Source organism: Chionomys nivalis, chromosome 1 (assembly GCF_950005125.1).
Source record: "Chionomys nivalis chromosome 1, mChiNiv1.1, whole genome shotgun sequence".
Classification (NCBI taxonomy): domain Eukaryota; kingdom Metazoa; phylum Chordata; class Mammalia; order Rodentia; family Cricetidae; genus Chionomys; species Chionomys nivalis.
This window is the reverse complement of record NC_080086.1, coordinates 161144574-161150573: the sequence shown is the minus strand read 5'-3', so window position 1 is coordinate 161150573 and position 6000 is coordinate 161144574. Positions and strand designations below refer to the sequence as shown.

The 6000-nt window shown below is 49.7% G+C and overlaps 1 protein-coding gene across 2 annotated transcripts in view; it reads left to right on the top strand.

Annotated features, from left to right (window-relative positions):
- Nucleotides 1-725: 725 nt before the first annotated feature.
- The window catches only part of Ephb6 (EPH receptor B6), a 15371-nt gene continuing 10096 nt past the window's right edge, over nucleotides 726-6000 (top strand). Inside the window, exon 1 of one of the 2 annotated variants that reach the window (XM_057770762.1) lies at nucleotides 726-1675. The gene's annotated coding sequence lies outside the window, so the exon portion shown is untranslated. The remainder of the gene's footprint in view (nucleotides 1676-6000) is intronic. The other variant, XM_057770754.1, reaches the window with a different exon arrangement.

Sequence of the window (6000 nt, the reverse complement as noted above, 5' to 3'; positions counted from 1 at the left end):
TTGACCCTCGATATTATGAGCGAACAACCTCCTGCCCAAGTGGGGACTCGTTATTTATCTTTATCTTTCTATCACTCATTCAGCCAATTCATTAAAGCCTGTTTCTCTCTCAGTGCCTCAACGAGTTTCATTGTTTGGTTTCTTGTGCATGTTGGCTCATAGTCTATTTCACAATTTTCATTAGTTTCTAAACGCTCTTTAAGTACCAGTTGCGATCAGCCCATATGCAGCTAGCGCTTTCATAAACATGCTTTTGAATAAATGAAAGAGGGGGATAAGATGGGACAGGGTGATGAGGGGAGAAGAAAATGGGCCAGAGGAATTTACCAGGTGCCTGTGCTCCCTAAAAGAACCAGCAGGTGGTAGCAACACTTCGTGCGAAGGCTACAGCCCAGCTCGGCGGGACCTAAACAATAGACCCCCCAATCCAGTCCTACAGTTTAGAATTGGTTAGGGGTGGGCAGAAACGTTTCTCCCTAGAAGTGAGCCCGCTCTGTTCCGCCCCTGCTTCCAGGCACCGACTGAGTACACCTTCCACCGCCTCTCATCGCTGTGGGGAGGTTCTCTGCGGAGCGCGCGCCAGGGAGGTGGCACCCAGAGGTGCAGGGACTTGTCCAAGCCATGTCTGAGCCAAGCAAAGACATCAGACTTCCCGGACTCCGCCCCAGGCTTCCCTGTCTTTGAGGAGGATGGAGCGAGGAAGGGAGGTTGAAGTCAGAGGCCCTAACGCTGACCCAGATGCAGGCACAGAGAGAGATACAAGTTTGAAGCTAGCACGGGGACGATTTCCTCCCCAGACGCCTGCACTCTCTCTGGCTGTCCTGCCCTCCCGTGACCCGAGATTCGTTTCTTCGTCTACCTCCTTTTTCTTTTCTCTGCTCACGCCCACCTCGGTTCACCCCTGAGTAGGAGCCCCACTGGTTGAGTTCCTAGAGTTAAAGAAGAGGGAAGGAGGAGCCAGGGGCGCTGCGCTTGGGCTTCTGCCCGGCCCTGGCCATCAGTCGCCAGCCAGTAGCGCTTTGCTCCGCCGATGCTCCAGTGCGAGCACCAGGGTTTAAAACACGCCTCGCAGCAGCACCCACTGATTGCCTCCTCCCGGACCCTAACGCGTGCCATCCTCCGGCCCACGTCTCCTCCCCTGGCCAGGACCTGTAGAAGGAAGCCGACCCTCCCCAGCACACGGGCGGGCCCAGGGCGCGCCTGGCGTCTCCACCGCTCGCCACATAGGGGAGCGGGTACAGGGTGAGGTGCACTCGGGTCCTAGGCCCAGAGGGCGGGCTCCGCTCCCGGAAGAGGAGAGAGAGGGCGGCCGACGGGGCCGGAGAGGGGCGGGCCAGGCTGGGAGGGACGAGAGGGGGCGGGCCGGCTGCGTTTGCCCAGCCAGCGCTCCAAAGCAGCGGTCGTCCGAACCCGAGACCAGAGCTCGGCGACTCGGATCGTGACACCGGCGCCGGCACGATTCCTCGGGGCTTGTCTTGTGAGCAGCCCCTGCCTGCAGCCTGAGTCCTCCCCAGAATCCCAGAGACTCCAAGCGACAAGCAGACGCCGGCTGCAAGGAAGCGAGCTCCTCAGACCCAAGAGGACACGCACGACGCTGGGAGAGAGCGGCTAGCTGCAGGTCCAACACGGGGGGCCTCAGGGGCGCAGACCTGCAGAGCTGGAGGCCGGCGGGAAGGTGAGCCAGGGATTTGGGAGGTCGAAGGATATAGTGTCTGGAGACTAAGGGATGAAGGTTTGCAAAGTAGAGGATTGCTCTAGCCTGGGCCTATGCACAGCGAGGGTGGGGGGAGTCATCTGGGGGAGTACTGAGTATACCTCTCCAAGGCAAGAGTAGGTTCCCGAGGAACTGTCCTTTCCCTAGCCTTCTTCGATGTCCGCTATTCTGGGTATCCTGGGTGTTAGAATTCTTTCATCACATTTCCAACGACCCTCCTCTGCCTCTGGCTTGGGGTGTGTGTGTGTGTGTGTGTGTGTGTGTGTGTGTGTGTGTGGTAACCTCGCAAAGGTCGGGCTCCGAGCGTTCAGAAAAGGTTTGACCATGCCTCTGACTCCTATGGCATCTCTCCGATCTCTTCGCTGCTGGGAGGTGCCAGGGGGGCAATCTACATCTCCACCAATATCCCCCACCCCTTAAACCTGGAGATAGAGGCTTGGATTTTGAGCCCCAACCATAAGCACCCCTCTCCAGTTGCAAACAAAGTCTCCTGCCTGCTTCTGCTCCTGCCCAATTCCACCCCCTCTATGCATCTGGGTGCTTGGCCCAGCCTGCCACTGCCCCTGCCCACTGATCTTGGCCGGCTGGCACCCTCTCTCCTCCCATCCCTGGGGGAGCTGGCAGGGGACCAGCATAGCTGATGTTGTAATGTCCCTGGCAGGGCCCATGTAGAAGAGCTGCCCGGCCTGTTCCCAATCAGTTAACCCAGGCCCTCCACCCGTCAGGGGAATTTGACTTAGGTGGTTCTAGAAGGGGAGATGATGCTTCTCAACTGAAAGGCCAGTGGGAGTGACTGGTAGCACTGTGGACTGTCCTTGGAAGCTGACTCAGTAATAGGACACTGAGGGACACTTGCTCATAGCAGCTACGGACATTTGAAAGCTATGGGCCTTTTGTCCTGAAGGAAGATTGCCACGAATGTCCCACTGTACATACCTAATGACTTATAGAAGATTCCTTTTGAGTCTATTGGTCCACTCATCATACAAGCATATGATTGGTAAAGACCATGGAGTTGCCAGCTTGCTGGGAATAACATGCTTGGATGACTGAGCATGGGAAAGGCAGGGTTTTCTTCTGGGATAGCATTTCTCCAGCGCTTCACTGCCTCCTGAACCTGGCCATAAGGTTTCCTGTCACTCTGTCATTCCTCACTGCAGGTGGGAGGACTATGGTAACATCTGAGTGTGCTGGAAGCTTTGGCTCCCCTTTCTCTACCCCACGCTCGCTCACCCAGGCACTTGTGCAGAATCTTTTTCCTGGAGAGCAGTGAGGATGGATCAGGGCTCACAGCAAGGACAGCAACTCCTACAACCCCTGCCACTCATTCCCCAGCTCTTTGCTGCTGCCCACCCCCATCTCATGTACGTTCCCTTATACCCTCTGCCAGCCATCCACTGATATAGCCTCTTGGACCTCGGGACTTTCTCTCATTACCTTTCAGGACTCATCGCTCTTGCTCATCCGTGTTTGTCCCCAAACACTCCATTATAAGCTTTTCCAGTGCCATCATCACCCCAGCCAGTGAACAGCCAGCATGCTTCATTCTCAATGGCTGTCTGGCTAGACCTAGACATTGCTTGCATCTTAAATGCCTCTCCTGTCTGCAAAGACTGGGAGTGGGAGGCACAAGTGCTTGAACGAGCTCCTTCTGGGGGACATTCTTGGAGACTGGAGATCTCCGGGGACTTAGAACTGTCCTCAGCTAGATGGTCCACAAATTGGCTTCTCTGGGCTGGCCAGCAAAAGATCAAGAGTCAGAGGACAGCCATCCCCTCCCTGTCTGTCATGGAGGCTGCCTTGAAGCCTGCTGGGATCCTTTTCAAGGCTCAAGGCCAGAACACGGAGAGCACTCACCAGAGGATCTCCAGGGTGCAGATTAAAGGGTAGAGACTACAGCAGTAAGCTGAGCAAGGATTATATTGGAATTTCCGGGGCGTTTAACAGCTGCAGAACAGGACAGAGGACCAGCCTATGGTGCTGACCCCTCCCACGCTGACCCTGCAGCTAACAGGTGTGAAAACCAGCTCAGCAACCGCAAGAGACCTAAAGCCACTGGCCCTTTGCTTTAGGAATGCTCCCTATCCCTGCTGGACAGCAGCTGACCACACCTCATGAAAATCTCTCAAGCCTCCCTCTGGTGCCAGGGAGCCCCTCCTGACATGTTGCAAGTACCCAGTTCCCTATGCTCCTCTTACCCAGTTCCCTCTTTCCCTTTGTAGACACAGTCCTTAGCCCAGCATGGGACAGAGAAGCATGATGACAACTTCAACTTCTTGGGAGAGAAGCTTTAAAGAACTCCCAGGAATAAAAGTTACTTTGCCTTTGTTGCTGACATTCTCTGCTCCGTTCATTCCCAGCTTTGTCCCTCGTGTCTCACAGCTGAAAATTCCTATGTTTTCTGAAAACTGGCAGGTATAAAAGGGAAAATTAAGTACACATACAAACACATGCTCTATGTGTTTAGTTTCAGAAGCATCCTTTCATATATCCCAGCTTTGCTTAGGCTGGAACTGTAAAAGTAAGGTGTGCTTATTATAATAAGAACGAAACAATTCAGGCATGTGTAAGAGTTAGTTATCCCTACTTTGGGTTCTCCATCCCTGGTACCCTCCTATAGTAACCACTTTTCATGATCCATATATCTCTGTCATACCTTGCTTTAAGCTGACTTCTCTTGTGTTATTATTATTTTTTTTAATTTAGAGTGTGGTGCATAAACTATCAAATAAGCTGGATTTGTTCACGAAGCTACCACATTTAGCATTTCATGTAAGCATAGTTAATTTTTAAAGCTCTTACAGATTTGCTGATTTAATTTACTCTCCAACCTTATTCTCATAGAAAACAGAATTTGCAATCGATACCTAATGAGCAAAAATGCTACACATCTCTAGATTTTGCCATTTTCTAAGAGAAGATACAGCCTCGATGCCTAAGACCCTGCTTTATTTCCTTATAAAATAAAGCAAGTGTATCAGGCTTATGATCTGGTGTCTCCATCACATCAAAAAGGAGGAAGTGATAGACCCCAGAAAGGGGCTGAGGAAAAGAAAAAATAGAATGTGATTTTTGTCACATGAAGCTGTCCTGCTGGCCTTTTTCTGAACTATCATTTACATCCACATTTCTGCTGCTTTGGGTATTTTATATTTTTAAGACCTCATGTACTTCTAAAATACAAATGTTTTCCTGATTGGAATCAGTTTGTTGCCCTTGCTGAAGTCTGAGGATTTCCAAACCCTGACCGGTTCCTTTCTTGAGCTGCAGCAGAAATAGGGATCACAGATAGTCTAGGAGGGAGGGGCTCAAAGAGACTTGAGCCTGATCTCTTCCCCTTCAGCTACAGGATGCTTGTCTGTGCCCAAGCTACTCCTCCTGTACCAAATGAGGGGGACGTTGTGGCTACAAGCTGCAGAGCAACCTTTGAAAGTCAGGTGCTAAGCCCTGCCTCCTTAGTATTCCAGACATGAGGAACACTCCTGTCTTGTCTCTTGTTTTTCTACCTTTGGAACTTGCTTCAGAAGAATCTGCAGTGGTATGACATAGCTGACAGCAATTACTCCATATCTCAAGGTTTCTTCTTTATTTTTATTCTGGCAATGGAGAAACACTGTGAATCTTTTTATGTATAGATAGGAGACTTGGTTGATTGGTTGATTTAGCACGAATTGATCTAACTTTTTACTCTGACTCAGCAACCATTTTCCCCCTGAATACACTTGTTTTCAGTCTTCAATATTCTGGATCTGAATCTGAAGATTCACTGCCAGCATCAAAATATACTGCTGAATACTGTAAGATTGTCAAGCATTTTTTAAAACATGAATGTCTTTGCTCTTAGTAAAATTATAAAAGGAAAAAAAAAGCAAGTGCTCGGATAACAGTCTACATTCAGTGTCTATATTTTATTCTTTTGGATTCCTGATGACAAGAGTTCTGTGGCTTTAACATATTTCATCATTGCTTTTGCTATTTTCTGGATCATCTAGTGGTAGACCAGCTCTGTGTTGTCATCAAGATGCATGCTAAGGCTTTACCCTATCACACCTTATCCAAGCAATTATTGTATCATTCTTCATCTTTTAGAATGTTTTGTATTGCACAACTGATACTCTGTTATTTTTTTCTGTTTCACTTTTCTCTTTCAAACAAAATATTCTATCAACAATGCTAACAAAATATTAATTATTCTTTCTCTGTGATTGTGGGCTTGTGAGTGTAAGAAGGCTCATTCTTTACTGTTTCTTCTTTGTACCCACTCACGCTCTGAAAGAAACTATTTT